Source organism: Pan troglodytes, chromosome 4, assembly GCF_028858775.2.
Source record: "Pan troglodytes isolate AG18354 chromosome 4, NHGRI_mPanTro3-v2.0_pri, whole genome shotgun sequence".
NCBI lineage: Eukaryota > Metazoa > Chordata > Mammalia > Primates > Hominidae > Pan > Pan troglodytes.
Window position 1 is genome coordinate 19,330,331 of NC_072402.2, and position 20,707 is coordinate 19,351,037.

The window sequence follows — 20,707 nt, forward strand, 5'->3', positions numbered from 1 at the left end:
TGAGGAGTGTGTTCTCAGAGCAGACAACAAAAGTGACACAGACTTACTTCCCTATCCTCTATTTTACCAACTGTACAGAGTATGATAACTGTATTAAGATTCTCCAGAGAAAAAGAACAAATGAAATAGATATAGATATGAATGCAGACATAGGTATAGATAATATAGCAAAACATTTATTATGAGGGATTAGCTGTTGCTATTATGACAGCTGTGAATTCCCACAGTCTGCTCTCTTCAAGTTGGAAGCTCAAGAAAACCAGTGGTGTCGGTTCCAGTCCAAATATGAAGATCTGAGAACCAGAAGAGCCAATTGTGAAACTACAAGTTCATTGCTGAATGTCTGAGAATCAGGAACTCTGATGTCTGAGGGCAGGAGAAGATGGATATCCCAGCTCAAGAAGAGAGAGAGAATTCACCCTTCCTCCACTTTTTTGATCTATTCAGGCCATCAAAGGATTGGATAATTCCAGTTTATGTTAGGGAGGACCTTCTGTCTTACTCAGTTCACCAATTCCAATGCTAACCCTTACAGACACACCTTGAGATAATGTTTTTTGCAACTATCTGGGCATTCCTTAGTCCAATCAAGTTGACACATAAAATTAACCATTACATAGATAAACTGGGTTTGTCACAGGTAGGGTTCCCTGAGAAGCAGAGTTGGAGATAAATATCAGTGTGCAGAGCTTTGACTAAGAATGAATACCCATGAACAGAAACATAAGGAAACAGGAGAGGGACCTAGGAGAAGTTGGGCTGCCATGTAGTGACAACAAAACCCCAGCTGACTTTACAGGCACTGCAAAGCTGAGATGGTCTTCAATAATGGCCTATGATGGGAACTAGGGGTCTGGAAACTCGTTAACAAAGAAATTAAACTGATACTCGCTTGGGATCAAGACACATAGCTTATGACTAGTTAGTTGCTGGACACAGGCTGACAAAGGGGCTGGTAAAAGAAGGATAATAGGCCAGGCGCGGTAGCTCATGCGTGTAATCCCAGAACGTTGGTAGGTCGAGGTAGGCAGATCACTTAAGGTCAGGAGTTCGAGATCAGCCTGGTCAACATGGTGAAACCCCATCTCTACTAAAAACACAAAAGTTAGCTGGGCATGGTGGCTAGCACGTTTAATCCCAGCTACTAGGGAGGCTGAGTCAGGAGAATCACTTGAACCTGGGAGGTGGAGGTTGCAGTGAGCCAAGATCGCGCCATTGCACTCTAGCCTGGGCAACAAGAGTAAAACTCCATCTCAAAAATAAATAAATAAATAAATAATAAAAAATTAAAAGGTGGGATAGTAACTGAGAGCAGTCTGATGGCAGCACTCCCAGCAGTTGGGGGAACTGGACATCATTTTGGCCGGGGTATCTGGGCAGCATATAATAGCTTCCATTCCCTGTTTGAAGAGGACCAAGCCTTGTTTCAGAGACTAATTTCTCTTAGAACCAACAAAATTTCAAAGAGTATTGGTAACGTAGTCCCATTGCTTAGGAAGTTTCTTGATTTTTAAAATATGTCAGTGAATGGTGAATCCATAAATGATTTGGTTTCACATTTACATCTCTGAAATTTTGACTTATATACAAAAATCATGTCTCCCCTAGGATGTGTTCTCAAGCTAGAAATTCCATTAAAACATGAGTAAAATGGGCATATACTGAGCATGGCTGTGGCATCATATGCTCTGTGGGCACTATTCCCAGATCCTCGTGCTTTAATGCTGCTTTCATAATCAAAGTTTGCAAATTCCAGACTTCTTCAAAGGCGCGGTCACAACTCTGACTTCAGGGAGGCTCTCTCCTCTCAGTAGCATGGTCCTACACAGCCAACAGCATTCTCCTAATTCTGTCCCCAAATCCCAAACTTTCAGAGTGCTGTATCTGCTGATGCTGTGGAATGTCTGTGAGAGCAATTTCTAATCAAGACCCACACAGTGAAAACCTATACAATGGATTTTGGACTCATGCAACCATCAGTCTAGCTTCACGAAAACAAAGGTTACCCAAAGCAGGTAAAATATACAATGTTGCTAGGGACTGTGGCATATGAACCTCCCTCAGCCTGCTTTACTATGTATTCACTATTTTGAAACATTCTTTCTTTTTATTTTTTAACAAAAGTTGTAAAGTAACCAGCAATGACATGTAAAATGAAACAATATCCTTATATTATGACAAAAATTCAATACTTTACAAGATAGAATGAGAGAGATGTTTGCATGCATACAAGTATTGTCAGTTCTATATATTTTATGATAATTTCTGGGCTTTATACTCAGGTGATATATCACAATATCATGTTGAGTTCCATGAACTGTTCTGTATTTTAATGATAGTCTCTAAATGTAGGTAGAGACAAGGGCATTTTTTTTTTTTTTGGCATGGGGCTATTGATCTGTTTCACCTTATCAATATCAACATAATAAGTATATTGTGTATTTTTACCTTTAATTTTTTTATTTTTTCTCAAATTCTATTCTACTATTTTTTTCCCTCAAATTCTATTCTGCTTCTCAGCCCACCAACTATGAGCTTTCTTTCTCTCATATTTATATTCTCTGGAAATGTAGCTCCCATTTATGTTTTTCCTTTGAGTAGTCAACTTTAATAAGTGGTAAACTGTGGCTAGAAGCTACGTACTTGTTAATTAAAACTGCCACTTTAAATTTTTCCACCTGTCTGGTTTACTTGTTTCAAGCAAATTTGCAAGCATGGATTTACAAACCTTTAGTGAAACTCTTTAATTGCCACAGAAATTTTAGGATAAAACTGGTGTATGCAATTGTAGACAAGCTTTGAAAAAAAACATGTATCAGAGGCTTTTAGACAAATCTAAATTTATTTATTTCCTGAGTAATTTCCATGATAAATTTTTCCAGCAATCAGACAAGGTTTACTCTTAACTTTTTTCTTGATGCAAACATCCTGCTTATTTGCATAAATTGTACTGTATAAATGTATTTGTTTGTACATAAAAATTATTTTATAATGATTTTCTTTCATTCAACTTTAAATCGATCTTTTTTGATTTTGAAAACTATGACTTTTGATAAAACTTCACTCTTGGTAGATAGGAGTAAGAATCTGTAAAATTTTCCTCATTCTACATGAAAATAAGTACTAGTTGGACACATGGTATGAGTTATAAATATAATATGTAAAATTAGTACTATATACAATATATTATGTGTTATATTAATATGTAAATATTATGTACAGTGTACCAAGTTCATTTCACTTTGTTAGAGTGATAGCAGAGGTTGATAGGTATTTTCATATTTTACTTAATATTGTTATAATAGTCTTAGTGTTTTGTTTTGTTTTAGGATGGACAGAATAGCAGAAATTATACAGAATGGGAACTGTCGTTAGTAATATTGTATTGTCTACTGAAAATTTGCTAAGAGTAGATTTTAGGTTCCCTTACCTTCCACCCCCAACCCCCTACCACACGTACATACACACGAAAGGTAACTATAGAAGGTGATTAATATTTTAATTTCTTTGACTGTAGTAATCATTTCACCATGTATATACAAAATCATGTTGTATACATTTAATTTATATAATAAAATATATTTAAATATATGTATAATATTTAAAATTCTAACCCTGTATCACTTTAATACATTGATATACTACATTTTTATTCAGTTTACCTAGTTTCTACTTACCAAGAAATCCAAGGTTTATATTGCTAAGCTGGCTGGTGGGGGTGGGGGGAGCCGGTGGCGGGGGGGAGCGTATTTTAAAACATTTCGTTCGCTGAAAAACCTTGAATATAAATTTTACTTTTGGTATAAGTTGTATATTTTTAAGACCGCAAGTCATTTCACATATATTATTTTACTTACTGTTGGTTTTCCTTAATTGAATTTTTTGTATCATTTTCCCTACAGACGTCATTAAAAGCTTTCTTTATGTTCATGTTTTATTGAACAAACAAGGATATTCTTCCATTACTATATAAATTGCTCTTGAAAAGTGCATTTCCCCAAATCAATGATCTCACGTTTTGCTGGTTTTATATATTCCTTATTATAATAGTAATTATTGAAACCAAATTAGTAGAGACAAATTTTTTTCTCTGGCCATTAAAAACTAAAATTTAGTGGCTATTTGTATTTTAAAATATTTTGTTTTCTTGACTACCCATCATCCTAAGAATCAATGTTTTATCAGAATAAAAAAATTAATCTTGTCTACAGTTTTTCCCTGATAAAACTCTTTTCCTAATCGATTGGCTATTGACAGTTTCAAAAAAATTACGTTGCCGCCTTTTTTTTTTTTTTTTTTTTTTTTTTTTTTGAGATGGAGATTCTCTGTCGCCCAGGCTGGAGTGCAGTGGCGCGATCTCGGCTCGTTGCAAGCTCCGCCTCCCAGGTTCAAGCAATTCTCCTGCCTCAGCCTCCTGAGTAGCTGGGACTACAGGCGCCCGCCACCACGCCCGGCTAATTTTTTGTATTTTTAGTAGAGATGGGGTTTCACTGTGTTAGCCAGGATGGTCTCCATCTCCTGACCTCGTGATCCACCTGCCTTTGCCTCCCAAAGAGTTGGGGTTACAGGCGTGAGCCACCGCGCCCAGCGTAGCATTCCCTTTTTACCTTCTATCATTTAAAGGATAAATATGGATGAAGTGACCATTGAAAGTGGATGGGATTATAAACGGGAGAGGGAGGCTGCCACCCCATGTGTTAGGGGACTGTTGTAATTGCCTTGTGCAGAACAGAGGAGAGCTTTAGTATATTAATTATATTAGAAACATTTTTCCAGCAGAATTAAGGTTATTTAGCCCAGGTCCTCCTTCCACTCCCTAAGGGTCTCTTAGAGGGAATGTATTTTCATACAAATTACACAAAAATTAATATCATGAGGCTTTGTAATTAAGCACCATTATTTCTAGAGGGGCTTTCAGGGCCTTGAAGTTCTAATAATTATGATTCCCAATGCTATACTAACATGTTATAAGTGTTTTAGAGATAGATAATCTGGGATAAAAAAGTTTTTATTTTTCCAGAATCTTATAGCTGTGAGATACATTAAATGATCTAGCTGTAAAAATGGAATAATCCTAGTGCATGAAAAGGAATCAGTATATTGTGTACTTGGAACTAGTTTAAAATCATGACATTAATCTTACAGGAAAAATATATGAGAAAGTTGTGAACCTCTCTATCAAGTATAATTCCTAAAAGGACTGTCTTTAAGCACATGTGTGTAAGAGGTGTTTCATGGCTTAAGTAACCGCCTTCCGATTTCTCTTTTTGTATTTGCAGATGACTTGAGACATCTCATTATCAACTTGATTTTTACATCCCATAGAAATAATGTGAGCTTTATTGCCTGGATGTCTAGTGATATTTTCCTGTTTTGTTTTGTTTTGTTTTGAAGTCTAGTAGTTCTATAAGAACACATCTAAGTTTTCATTGTTATGGGATGATTTTCCTAAATACGTATTACTTCTTTTAAATATTTAGGTTCCAATAAACTTTTAATTGGAGGAAGTTGATTTTAATTACAGGTTTCAGTCTTTGTTCTTTTCCATTGCTTCAGTTTTCTTCTGTGTTGATTCCATTGTTGAAATTCTTTGACTGCCTCCTGCAGCTTCTGTTTTCTCTCAAATCTGTTTTATCTCTGTTCACTCTTGTGTTACTTTCAACTTAGTTTTCTTTCCTTCAGTAATTTTTAAAATTTCTCTCTCTATTATTTTTTTAACTGAGTTCTACTTCTTTCCCTATGCCAGTTTCCCTTTTTGCATTTTCATTTTTGTCTAAGCATTTATACCTGAGTTTCTCTGATTCTGGTGGTGCTATTCTTTTACATCTCCAATTGTTTTCTTGATTTCTTTTAGCTCATTTTGTAGTATTAAACTTTTGGTTTACTTCTTTTCTGACCATGTCTTTCTAGTGTCTTCATGTCTGTTGGGATGTCAGTAAGTGAATTCTCCTTTTTACCTTTGGTTGTATATGGATAAGCTTTCATTGCACTTAATTCATGCCTTGTGTTTGAACACAATGGCTGTTCTGCCCCTTTAAAGGGAGGCTTCTATGCAGATGGTTGGTGGGTGCACCACTATACATTTTCTATCTTCAAGAATCTAAGGTTCTCTACTTTCCTGTTTCCAAAAAAGTGTTAAAAAAATATGGCTCCTCTTTATTTTGTGGGATCCTTCTTTCTATTCCTCTTTCCATCATATATTTGGACCTCATCTTTACTTTTGCTCTTGGATTCACTGTACTTCACAATTTGATTCTCCTCCCAGTGATTTCTCCTCCTTATAAATCTCTGCTCTGAATCGGAGCTTAGGCTGCAGAATTTCACGTGCTATTTCTTCCCAGGCTATGCCAGCATCATTGGAACATCCTGCAACCCTGCAGCCCTCACCCCACTCTTCCCCATTTCAGCTTTTGTCTTCAAGTCATCCCACCAAGACTCCATTCTGGATGAAAACTTCTCTTTTTGTTAGGAATTTCTGGGTTCTGTGCATTTCAGACTGATCTGAGGTTTCACAGACCTCTGTTTCATCCCATAGAATTGCTCATATTACATTGGGTAGTTGCTGAGAGTGGCCAGCCTTCCTGGATCTTGAGGTTTATGGGAATACTTGTCACCTTTTTTTGCTTTTTTAAAGTTTCTAAAAAACTACTTTAGTTATTACTTTTCTCACTTTTATGTGTTTTTACCTCAATTAAATGGAAACCATCTGGAAGCAGTAGAAAAACTATAGGTAGACAATCTCGCCCTAAATCTGATCTTTACCCTAAGTCACATTATTATTTACTGAGCCTTTGTTATCAACGTCTTTTTGAATCCAATCCTTCACTGTTTGGGTTCTAAAAGCATTGAGTTTTTCCTGTCCTAAAAATCACCACGTTTCTGGGCACTGAATTTTCTTTCACGTACATGGGCGAATTAGGCAATTATTTCATGAAATCTTCTGCTCTTGCAAATTTTTCTAGGCTACTGCAGGTAAAAGCTTTACTAAATATTTACTTCTGCATAAAATTATCACCTTAAGTCTTAATCTTCTGAAATCAGTTTCCTTGCTGGTCCTCACATTTCAAAGTTTTGTTTTCATTTCTTTGCTTTTGGCAACTTTTTTTTTACAAGATACATAATCCTGTAGGACAAAGGAAAGTGGGTTCTATAGAGATAACAAGTCACACCTGGAATATCGGTGGCCTAGTAAAGAAAAAAAAAAAGGTATATGTCTCACTCACCTCTCTGTGTAAAGTAGGAAAGCCAGATCTTCCTCACCACTCTTGTCCAGTCAGTGGCTCCAAGATCCAAATTTCTTTTTTTTTTTTTTGTATAAGTATCTGTGACAGCTACAACAAGTAACTTCCTTGGTTGCATGACAGGGAAAGAGAAGATTGCATTTTTTTAAGGACTATATTTGCAAGTGGTATGTCACATCTGACCACATTCCCTTGACAAAGCTCAGTTACAGACTCCAACTAATCTGTAAAGGAGACTTGGAAATGTAGTCTCCTTTATGGTCAACAAGGTACTAGAATATAGTGAACATATAACATTGGTGTACACGTGAGTAAGTACTTTTTGCCATGAAGTAGGTCTTTCAAAACAAATGAAATGTTCTCTCTTATCCTTTGTAATTTTAATAGTAAAATTTTCCCTCAGTAAGTTCAAATATTTTTTAATAAGATATTTTTTAAAGTGTTGGATGCTATGATGGGATCCAGGATACACAGAAATACTTAACTTGAGGCCAGGAACAGTAAATGAGGAAAGAAAATTAAGTGTTTTATTTATTTATATTTTTTTTGAGACGGAGTCTTGCTCTGTCGCCCAGGCTGCGATTACAGGTGTGAGCCACCGCGCCCGGCCAAATTAAGTGTTTTAATAGTGTTTCCAGATAACTTGAATGAGAGGGCAATAACTAGGGCTCAGAATAAGTTCTGAAATTCTGAATGTGGTGAGAACCATAAGTTAACTAAAAAGCTTAGCATCAAACCCATAATGGAATTTAAATTTTAATGAATATATGACTAAGCAAAAGAATTTTGAAAAAGTAAGTCTCAAAGCACAGAAAGAAAAATGACATATAAGAGGAGGCAAGAAATATATGTCTGTATTTGAAGTTTATCTTAGAATTTTGTCAGCTTATAATACTTACATTTCACAGTGAACCATATTTTAAAGAATAAAGAATAATATTGTTTCATTGATGGAATTATATATCTGGGAGTACAGATGCAGAATTTATAATGAATTAACTTAAAATCAAGAGGAATGTCACTGCTAACATTTTGAGAACAGAAAATTTAGTCAAAGACAGATGTTTTATAATAGCACATGCATATGCAGGTGAAACATTATCATACTTGGTAAAAGTTTTCATTTTATAAAAGTTCGTTTTGTAAAATATGTCATAGAGAAGAATGTATAAAAATGTTTTTACATTTTTAAGAATAGCTGTAAAACAATAGTTTTGTAATTTCCATTCATGTTAAACAACAGAACATTTTCAGTACCTTTAAAAAATAGGCTTGGGCCAGGCACAGTGGCTCATGCCTGTAATACCAGCACTTTGGGAGGCCGAGGTAGGCGCATCACGAGGTCAGGAGATCGAGACCATCCTGTCCAACATGGTGAAACCCTGTCTCTACTAAAAATACAAAAATTAACCAGGCGTGGTGGCGCATGCCTGTAGTCTCAGCTACTCGGGAGGCTGAGGAAGGAGAATCACTTGAACCCGGGAGGTGGAGGTTGCAGTGAGCCGAGATCCTGCCGTGGCACTCTAGCCTGGCAACAGAGTGAGACCCTGTCAAAAAAAAAAAAAAAAAAAAAAAAAAGGCTCAGCCTGGCATGGTGGCTCATGTCTGTAATCCTAGCACTTTGGGAGGCCGAGGCGAGTGGATCACTTGAGGTCAGGAGTTCTAAACCAGCCTGGCCAACATAGTGAAACCCTGTCCCTACTAAAAATATAAAAATTAGCCAGGCTTGGTGGCACACACCTGTAATCCCAGCTACTTGGGAGGCTGAAGCAGGAGAATCGCTTGAACCAGGGAGGCTGAGGTATCAGTGAGCCGGGATCATGCCATTGCACTCTAGCCTGGGTGACAAAAGCAAAATTCCATCTCACAAAAAAAAAAAAAAAAAAAAAAAAAAAAGGCTCATGTATGCATTCCCAACCTCCTCATCATCTTTTTTTTCTTTTCTTGCTCTTCCCTATTTTGGAAAATTTTCTGACTCTTGCAATATAGTTACCCTTGCTAATCTTTTAATGAAAGCAATACAAGTACTAGATATATTTGCAGGGTAAATATCTCCTGACCCTATTATCAGACTCCCATCCATTACCCCAAAGATAATCACTGTTTGTACTTTCTTGTAAGCTGTCATTATACTACATTTTTGCACATTCACTAAAAAGGACATGGATGTATTTTTCTTAATGCAAAAATGATCATATTAAAATTAAGAACCCTGTACTGTTCACTTAATATATCTTATCTTATAATGCTCTCTAGGTCAGCACTGTAGTTACATTTCATTCCCCCTAAACATAGCGTGTTTTTCAAATAGACCCCAAATAATTTATTTGACTCCTCGTTGTCAGATTTTGTTTTAAATAGTTAAGAATTGTTAACAATTCATGCTGCGGTGAATATACTAAGGCTTACATCGCTGGTGTTATTTTTGAGTGTGTCTTTCAAATTATTTCTGGCAGTGAAATTTAATAAGAACAATTTTTTAAAAGTCATTGAGTTAGAATCTCTGGGGACTTACGACGCATATTTTTAAGCAAATACTATCCTCATGAGAATGCCCATTTTTAGTAATTGGAGAATTTACTAATGGGATTGTGCTAGGCACATGCCTAGCTGGAGATGGAATATAGCATAAAGCCTAAATAGAATTACAGTTGTTTAAGTTGACATGTACATTAGAGTGAATGATGTCTTCAAGAAATAGTTTGAAAAAATAATTCCTCATTTCAATGTAATCTAAAATGCTGCATAATTGGAAATAAAATAATGAAGTTCCCTTAGGTTCTTAAAAATGTACATTTTTTTCCAAAACTTGGTGGTTTATTTACATATTACGCATTCTGTAACAAAGCATCAATTAATATATAATGAAATAAGGCCAGTTTACACAAAAATTTTGATTTCAATTAATCTTACTTATACATAGAAGTTTAGACAATTTGCTTTCATGTGCATCTGCAGAGAGACCAGGATTTACATGAGACTTCTTTAAAAAAATAATAATCAGATAGTAAAAAAAAACTCATCTCTGCTGATTTGTTTCTTAAGTAATATAATTTATTTGCAGATAGTGTTATCAAAAGGAAGAGTGAAAAAGTGATTAATCGTGTAAAATTAAACTTTTCATTTTCTCTGCTAAGTTAAACAGCTTAATGTGAAAAAAGTCTTTTATACATTCTGATAATATGGTTAAAATCTGCAAGTCATTCTAAACAAATCTCCCTCTTGTTGCTATTAACCGTTCTCTGATTCATAAAGTATCTCTTCGGGCGATAGGCCCCGTGCAAGTTCCAAATCCAGCAATACAGTCAAATCTTAAATCTCCAAAATGATCATCACCTTTGACTCCATGTCTCACATCCGGGTCAGGCTGATGCAAGCCGTGGGTTTTCATGGTCTTGGGCAGCTCCACCCCTGTGACTTTGCAGGGTACAGCCCTACTTCTGGTTGCTTTTACAGGCTGGCATTGGAACTTCGTCAAGTGGAAGTTAAAGAGGTTGCATCCATCCACTTTCTACTAGACACTGGCACAATTTAGCAATGACATCAGAGTGTCCTCATTTACTATTTGTATGGTTCTGCTGATAAATACTTCTCTCTGTGCTGTAGATGCATACGTGGCCAGCTATCTCTTCCTTGTAAAATTTAATTCTGCATAAAAACAAAACAGAAGAAGTAACAACACTGGTTACCAAAGCAATTTATACCACTTTCTGTATAAAATTAAAAACATTAACCCATTTCTTGAGCTGCAGCAGTTTACGGTTTTGCTTCTTAATTGTTTAATACTTTAAGTTATAAAAGCTTTAAAAACTGATGGACATAAAACAGGAAACAGTAAACCTCAAGGAAAATAATTAGCAATAATCTTAATGTCAATGAAGTTAACATTTTAGTTACCTGCACTATATCAATTAAGGAGTTTCAAATTCTGATACCAACACAATGGCCTCCATGATTACCCTCATATACATATAGTTAAGAATCTGGTGTCCTATATAAGAAAGTGCTAATCTAACCCAGCATTCATTTGACAGAATGAGGGGTCTATCGAAGTCCACTGACTTTTCTTAGTAAGGGGAACAAAGCAAACCAAGGCTGAGAAGATCAAATGAGTCCAAAACCAATTTGATGTCCTGATTTTATTTCATTTGGGTATATACCCAGTAGTAGGATTGCTGGATCATATGGTAGTTCTACAACAACATTATCAAGATTTAATGGGTTTAAAGTCAGTATTTATGAGGATTCTTTATCCACTAGGTAAATAAATATCTTTTTGATTTAAAGAAAAATATAAGATTTATTTTTTTTAATATTGGGGCCATAATTGTCTTCCTATGCTAAATAATGAGGAACATTTTTAGTGACTGTCTATGCATTTCAGATTTTAGTATCTGGTAATATATTTTATTTCACTGAATGAGCAATGATTATTTAAATTTCCCCAAATATCAAAACATACATTTTCTTGGAACCAGGGTAAAAATGAAAACTGCTTATGTATATTCTGTTTGTCCATTTAGGTCTTTTAGTCCTGCACATTCCCGTTAATATTTTACTGATTTGTTGGAGAGAGCAGACAGTTTGTCCTGAAGCACGTCTCAGTCTCACCTTTTTTATCTGGTTTCTCCCTTATGTTGTTATTGAACATTTTAATCTTATCTCCTGAATATTCTTTAAACAGGGTAATTTTAAAGCTTGTATAGGTTCAAGCTAAATGTGTTTGACTAGAATACATTGCACGTGATGTTACGTATCACAAATTGTAGCATTTCAGGTGTAGGTCTTCCAGATAAAATCCAGGACTTTCTAATATTGTGTAGAACATAATTATACTAAAATTACGTTGTTTAGCTGAAATTCACATTTAGTTGAGTGCTCCATGTTTCTACTTGCTAAATCTGACCACCTTATTCAGAAGACATATAAAACCTTCTCAAATTAACTACTAATTTGATGGCAGACTCATCCCTGTATTTTATAGTTGTGCTTTTCCCCCTTGTAGTCATGTGTGAGGTTATTTTGATACCATACGAATTTCCACTTCCCATCAGCCATTTAACTTACTAAGCAAATGATTGTTCATATCTTTGTCTAGTCAATATATCATTAGACTTCATGAAATATTTCTTTTCTAACTCTACCATTGCTTTTATGCTAAAATTCTTCTGAAAAGGAGAACTTTCTTTTGTCAATTGGGGCTATTAAGTAATGTGCTCAAACTGAAGTTCCTAATAGAAAGGCAGGATAAATGCCTCAACAGCAATAACAACTATTTATTACGTGCCTACAAAGCACTGAATAAATCAAAGATCATTGCCCATGTGAATTTCACATCATAATGGGCACAATTAACAACAATTAGCAGAATAAACCAATAAATTATGTTATAAAGCTATAGATGCTATGGAATGAAGAAAACAATGATGGGATAATGGGAGTCAGGAATATAGAAAAGTGGGAAGAGACAGGTTGCAGTAAATAGGTTGGTCAGTATAGGTCTCATGACAGAGATGAGATTAGAGCAAAGATTATAAGGAAGTGAAGAGATCAGGCAAGTCAATTTCTGGGGAGGAGCAAGTAGAGGAAGTAACCAGAGCCAATGCCACTGGCAGGGGTGAACCTAGGTGCTTTGTGAACAGCAAAGGGCCCAGTGTGGCTGCAGCAGGTGAACAAGGGAGTGAGATGAGGTCTGAAATGGAGATTGAGGGGAGATACAGTGCAGATGAGCTAGAGATGGATAGATAGAGATAGATAAGATGAGCTAAGATGAGATAGAGACAGAGATAGAGAGAGCTAGAGATAGAAATAGAGGTAGATAGATGGAGATAGAGATAGAGATAGAGAGAGAGAGAGATGGAGATGGTAGAGATAGAAGCTGGGTCATTTAAATTCTGCGTAGACTTGTGAAAGGAAAATAAATCTTCAAGCCCCCAAAATCACTAAGCTAAAGGGAAAAGTCAAACTGGGAACTGCTTAAGGCAAACCTGCCTCCCATTCTATTCCAAGTCACCCCTCTGCTCACTGAGATAAATGCATATCTGGTGGCCTCCTTTGGAGAGGCTAATCAGAAACTAAAAACAATGCAACCATTTGTCTCTTATCCGCCTATGACCTGGAAGCCCCCTCCCCACTTCAAGTTGTCCTGCCTTTTCTGAAGGAATCAGTGTTCATCTTGAACATGTTGATTGATGTCTCACGTCTCCCTAAAATGTATAAAGCCAAACTGTGCTCTGACCACCTTGGGCACATGTCTTCACAGTCCTTGAGTCCTTGGGCTGTGTCACAGGCATGCATCTTCAATCTTGGCAAAATAAACTGAGACCTGTCTCAGATGTTCAGGGTTCAGAGACCACTGTAAGGAACTGAGACTTTATTTTTAGTTAAATGGGGAGTCATCAGATGCTTTGTAACACTGATTGCCCTGGATTAGGTAATAGCACTCTGGTTGCTGTGTTGCAAATCGCCTTTAAATAGGCCAGGTGTGGGAGTCCATGGAGAGCGGTTAGACAGCTGCAGAGGGATTGCAGACATGACTGTGGCTGTACATGGATGTGGTGATTTGTAGCTGAATTTGGATTTTGGATGTAGTTTGAAGATAGACTCCACAGGAATTCCAGGAAAATTGGAGGTGCAGTGAAAAGAAAGACATAATCCACGGATTTACTGAAGATTTAGCCCTTAGTTAAAATATTTAGACTCTTGGTTTATAGATGCCTTATATAATAATTGAATTTTGTTCTACTCCTTTAGTTTCTTCAATTTTTTCTTCTGTTCTTTCTTTTTTGAGTATCGTTACAGATTTATGGGTTTTCATTGATTCAATTTGTTTCTATGTAAAAATCATTATTTTTAAAAATGTCAAATTTGTACAACTGCAGGCAGAAGGGAGTCTACTCAAACTAGCTCATTTCTGTGCCCTGTTGCGCAACCCATAAGTTTTTAAAAATAGAGGATGGTCGCCTTTTGAATAACCAAAATGCGTGCTCACTTCTTAACTATTTCTTGGATCATTTCACAAATTCCACTGTTAGAGTTTAAAGCTTCAAACTTTTAGTTTGAGTAATACCAAGCAGAAAATTTCCCTGTTAAGTAAGGGGTATTGAGGCTATTATCTTTAGGCACTAATGTGAATAAAGCAATGAAAGATATTTATCTTAATATTGAAGAAGAGAGAAGAACTAAAAGAAAGAGACCATAGTGAGTGGGGTGGGAATATGTGTGTGGATTAAAAGAGAAAGTTTTTAAAAAAAAAAAACTTGAATAGGTATCAAGGATGAAGAACCAGAATCTCAGTCAAAACACAGATGTCTACATTACAACTAAAGACTGTCTAGCAGAAACAACAGGCTGTGAGTTCTGTTTCTTCAAATTTCTCCTTGGCCTCTAGAGTTTCTTCCTCTGTATATTTTTTCATGTGTTTTAAAGGTGTTCTTGCTGGAAAGCACCATTGCCCATACAAGAAAAATTTCCTGATTGCAACTGGAATGGCACACTGTTGACGGAATGGAGTCAGGAAATGGGCCCTGGGAGGAATCCTGAGTGAATTTAGGCTTTCTTTAATAACCTGCTAACATTTCCAGATGTCTTGCTGGCCACTCCAGCGGAGGGCATTTAGAGAAGCAGAACATTTTATCTGGCTCTTGCAATGAAGGATTTTACTGAAATGCATATGATTCTTAGAGGTTTAGACTAGAAGTGCCCCAAATGTAAATATTATAACTTTAAAAGCCTGCCCCTTCATGTGGATTAAGTCTATTACTGTTTTTGGTTTGTTTTTGTTTTTTGTATCTCTAGAGATTATAGGGATAAGCAAAATTCTTAAAACAAAACTAATACTCCAACCACGCAGGCTTTCAAGATGACTAAAACTGATTGTGTATACTTCCCAATGTGGCTTGAAAATGCCCTGCACATTTTAAGAGAATGTTCCTAGATATTCACAATAATCAGTTTAAGTTATTTAGAGGTTGTCTCTCTTAGTAATAACTACCTAGCACAGTCACCGCCTTTAGAATAATTTCTAGTATCTCTGGACTTCAGATCTCTGTTCAGTTATTGATTTGGTAATTGCAAAGAGATGAGCATCAGGGTACTGAAAAGGCATAAGTTCAGATGAAAGGGGATACAATTATTGATAAGCCAAAGAAAGAAATTGATAAATTCCGGATACAGTAATAACAACTGTCACTCAATTAGTTCATTCATGAATTTGTTCATTCATTTATTCATTGTTCCAGCAATAATGTCTCTGTTCCTACTATGTACCTGCCACTGTTTCAGGAGCAGAGAGAGAGAGCAGTGACCAAAACAGGAAGGTGAGACACATGTGACTCAAAGCCAATGTGTTCCTTTGTAGAGCATACTAAAATACTAATCTTCTAAAGATGCATATATGAAAAGTCAAGTTCAAGGTATTTTATCATATTATTTACTAGTCCAAACCTTTTTTTATGTATAAACCAACAACAGTCTTTAACCTAAGTTAAAATTTCAGCAGTACCGGGCATCAGTTGATTTCTCCAAACTCATTTTCCTTTCCTTATGTCCATCCTTGCTTATCAAATCAATATACACAGACCATACAGGAGTCTGTTATAGAACACTCAGTACATGTAAATATACAGGATGAATTAGATGATTTAATTATGAATTCAACAAATTTTATTGATTACTCACTATGCAATAGGCTAGACATACAGAGCTTAAAATAACACCACCACTGTGGGAGGCCAAGGCGGGTGGATCACCTGAGATCAAGAGTTCAGGACCAGCCTGGCCAACATGGTGAAACCCCGTCTCTACTAAAAATACAAAAATTAGCAGGGCATGGTGGCACGTGCCTGTAGTCCCAGCTACCCGAGGGGCTGAGGCAAGGGAATCACTTGAACCTGGAGGGCAGAGGTTGCAGTGAGCCGAGATCGCGCCACTACACTCCAGCCTGGGTGAAAGAGCAAAACTCTGTCTCAAAAACAACAAAAACAACAACAAAGTCCTTGCTCTTATGTTGCTTACAACCTGGAAGGGCAAACAGACAACATGCTAATGAGTAAGTGTATATCTGATGAAAAGTGCTATGAAGGGAAGAAAGGAGGGGATGGGTATTAGAATTGCTTGAGGGAAGGAGACTGTTAATTTATATAGTGTGATCAGTGGCGAGGTGCTCTCTGGTTGCTGACATTTGAGCAGGAATTTGAATACCATAGGAGTATGAGCTATGCTTAGATCTAGGCATAGAATATTCCAGGCTCAAGAAAACAGTAGGTACATAGGCCTTGAGGTAGAAGCTGACTGGCAAACTTGATAAGCAGCAGAGAAATAGCAGAATGACCAAGAAAATGAAGTAATAAGCTGTCTATAATTTTACATATAACATAAATATGGTATGAAGCAGAAGGCAGAATTTTCACAAAGATTTGAAGTAAAGTGAGCACATAAAATATTGGCCACTTTGGGAGGTCCACAGTTTATTATTCCCCAAGACTGATTTTATGACATTTCTGTGAAAAAGAAGCACAAATAACAGGTCAACGTTTTGCCTTTTGAACCACAATTAGAAACTTTGCTAGTAGTTTTCACTGCAAGCTTCTGCTTTTGATGAGTTTTAAGACAGCTTATTGTTTGGGGGTAAAATAACTCAGTACTTTTTATCACTACAAATCAAAATGTCCACTTACACTTTAGATTCTGTATTTATGATATGTATAAATGGCTGGGCATGATGGCTTATACCTATAATCCCAGAACTTTGGGAGGCCAAGGTGGCAAGATTGTTTGAGGCTAGGAGTTAGAGATCAGCTTGGGCAATAGAGCAAGACTCCATCTCTACAAATAAAAAAAATAAACAAATTGGCCATGCAGAGTCGCACATGCCTGAAGTCCTAGCTACTTTGGAAGCAGAATCAGGAGGGCCACTTGAGCCCAGAAGTTCAAGGCTACAGTGAACTATGATCATGCCACTATTCTCCAGCCTGTGTGACAGAGTACGACTTCATCTCTTAAAAAAAAGAAAACAACTTTTTAAAAAAATATATATATATACACACATACACACACACACACACACACACACATATATATACAAAATATGTATTTGTTTTATATCTCATAGCAATTTATTTTCTTATTGTTTTTTGCTTGGATCATGCCTCCTTCCTGCCTTCAACCTTGGCACGTATTAAATGCTCGAGAACAAGGTAACATATTTTACTGTGTCAGGCAAATACATTTAATACGGATGGAATATAATTTTAGAATTTCAATTTTGTGCTTTGTCAATATGATAAAATTTGTGATAGATTATGTAAATTGTGTAGTAGTTTACAAAATTTTGAACGCAAGCCATTCAACAGACATTTGAGTTGCTTCAACTATTATTTTGTTTAGGCCTTCAAGAGTTAAAATAGCTTTCTCAGTGCCAATTTTAAAGAATAATTCTAAAATTGTGATTCCCCCATGACTCCCTTCCCTTGTATGCCAGTCTTTCTTTTTTCAGTTAATTGGACATAGGTGTTTATACTTGAAATCTGGGAATATTTGTCTCGATTTTCCTCACTCCATGTAGCTTATCAAGTGCCAAGTTCTTACATTCTACTAAAAGTACATTCTTCTTAAAAAATACTCTCAGAAACATTCATTTATGTTAGCTTCACTGAAATGTCATCTGTTTGCTAAGCCATTGCAATAAACCACCAGTACAGTCTAAATAACTGGCATATAACTTCCTGACAGGATTCCCAAAATATGCTGCATTCTCCACTCAGGTTTACTCATTAATTCACTCTGCCCAAAAGTTGTCCTTAAAAAAAATTTTTTTTGATAAGCTACTTAGCCTGCTTGAACTAATTTATAAAATTCTTTCACATTTAGGAAAAAGTTCAGAAAACTTATTGTATCCTAAAATCCCCTGCATGTGCTAATTTCTCCCAGTCTTCCATTGGCCTCTTAAATCCCTCTCACCTTGTTTTTCTCCTCTGCAGTCAGCCTTCTTCGGGCCTTTCAGTGGAACAACTCAAAGACGAGTCTTTTTTCTTTGCCCTACTCCCTCCCATCCCTTCATCTCAAGTTTGTTTTGTTTTGTTTTTTGTTTTTTGAGACGGAGTCTGGCTCTGTTGCCCAGGCTGGAGTGCAGTGGCGCGATCTCGGCTCACTGCAAGCTCCGACTCCCGGGTTCACGCCATTCTCCTGCCTCAGCCTCCCGAGTAGCTGGGACTACAGGCGCCCACCACCATGCCCCGCTAATTTTGTTTGTATTTTTAGTAGAGACGGGGTTTCACCGTGTTAGCCAGGATGGTCTGGATCTCCTGACCTCATTATCCACTGGCCTCGGCCTCCCAAAGTGCTGGGATTACAGGCGTGAGCCACCGCGCCCGGCCCCTTCATCTCAAGTTTTAATTTGAATTCCACTTCTTCAGGAAAATTCTTCCTAACTCCTTTTTCTTCTCTTCCCAGACCAGATTCATATTCTCCTCCATGACATTGTGTGGTTTCTTGCAGCACTCACCTTCTTTTCAGTGACTTCCCCACTCTGTCTTCCTTGACTATTGTTGGAGAAAAAGTGAGCCATGACACCTTTTTTTTTTTTTTTTTTTTTTTTTTTTTTTTTTTTTTTTTTGAGACAGTCTCACTCTGTCACCAAGGCTGGAGGGCAGTGGCAAGATCTCACTGCAACCTCCGCCTCCCGGGTTCAAGCGATCTCCCACCTCAGCCTCCCCAGTAGCTGGGATTACAGGCATGTGCCACTACGCTCTGCTAATTTTTTGTATTTTGGTAGAGATGGGTTTTCACCATGTTGGTTATGCTGATCTCGAACTCCTGACCTCAGGTGATCCGCCCACCTTGGCAGACTTTATTCAGGACCATCATGATAGATGTAAAGACCACTGCAAAGGGAATCGAAAATTACTAAAAGGAAACATCAGAGCTTTGGAGAGATTCTGGCTAATCCAACATAACAGAATCTTTTCTGAAGGGAGGCCAGGGCAGGCAGACATCACCCAGGGGATGGTGGAAGATAAGGACCTGATCAAATGTTGAGGGTGATCAGATATTGAGGGCAGGGAATTCTAGTAACTCTGACTTAGCAGGATCCTTGCTAAAACTGGACAATGAAGAGATAAACACAGAAGCCCAAACATCAGCGTGTATTGAGAAAAGTTCAAAAGAGGCTGATTGGAATTTGGCCAAGAAGGGAACCTTCCTATGGTCTTTGGGAGCAGAATAAATTTCTTATATTGGTTTATGTTGCATCACAATGACATGCTAATTGCCAAGCACACAGTAGTCTCTCAATGAAATTTCATCAATGAATGAGAAAATGATTAATAATTCAGACTGTGGAGGATGTCAATACAAAGCACATATATTCAAATATGTAAATATTTTAATGATGTTATTCATTCGTTAAATTAATACAAGTATATTAAATGCCCAGTATATGCTAGAGGCACTAGAGATAAAAGTGTGAGAACAATATGAGACCAGGTTTGGCTTCTTGGATCTGTGGCCCAAACATGAGCATTAGGGCTGACTGTTTCCACTCCTTCCATCTGCTCTTCTCTGTGTTGGCTTCCTTCCCAGGCAGCCCTTCTGCTCCCGTTGACCCTCTGGCTGCTCAAGTGTAACTGTCATGGTTCTGAGTCCTAGACACTCTCCTATCATTTCTGGAAATCATTCTAATTGGACCAAATTGGGTCATGTTCCCACCCCTGCAACAATCTTTGCAGAGACTGCAGGGATGCAAGCATGATGACTGCTCAGTTCAGGGACACGTGCTCTTCCCTGGAGTAGAGTGCAGCCCCACTTAAACCACATAGAGTGAAGATAAGTAGAAAAGAGATTTCTGCCAGGATTCTGGAACAATTTTGTACAAAGGAGTGGGAATGAATAAATGGAAAAAGCAGCAAATTGTCTGCTAAAATTTAACCAAGAAAAGAGTGGCAGGGGAAGTTTCATGCAGAGGAAATAACATATGCCAATGCTATTGTAACCTGAGCAACATACAAAGTACAAAAGAATAAATGAAGTCGTGAAGGCTAGTAAAAATAAGAAATTGATGCAGGTACACAGTGCATTACAGATACAAGGTAACATGGATAGTTAACTGGGGGTCAACTTGTGGGGAGATTTGTTATTCATGTGAGGGAGTTTGAGGAAGTAATTATATTTTCAGGAGTTTGGTTGACATGTTCATCATATGTCGGTGATTTTTTAAATTAGTATATTTCATAAATCAGATTATGTGATTATATTTTTAAAATGTGTTAACTTTTAGAAATAAGTTTCATCTTTAGAAAACAACAGACTAAAAAGTATTATTTCTATTAATAGTAGTTTGAAATTACCATGCAATCAATTTTAAATATAGTTATCAATGCAATGTCCTTGCTATATAATTGGGGATAATGGAATGTGATTACGTTTATAATGTTGAAACTATTCATTTTCTTCCAGATTTCTAAGAAAAA

The 20,707-nt window shown here is 36.8% G+C and overlaps 2 long non-coding RNA genes across 2 annotated transcripts in view; one reads left to right on the top strand and one right to left on the bottom strand.

Annotated features, from left to right (window-relative positions):
* The window catches only part of LOC134810063 (uncharacterized), a 595,943-nt gene that overhangs the window by 335,462 nt on the left and 239,774 nt on the right, over positions 1–20,707 (top strand). The gene's annotated exons all lie outside the window — the stretch shown is intronic.
* The window catches only part of LOC129143936 (uncharacterized), an 812,938-nt gene continuing 802,356 nt past the window's right edge, over positions 10,126–20,707 (bottom strand). The window contains exon 6 of the long non-coding RNA XR_010157172.1: positions 10,126–10,889. This is a non-coding gene — a long non-coding RNA (uncharacterized LOC129143936). The remainder of the gene's footprint in view (positions 10,890–20,707) is intronic.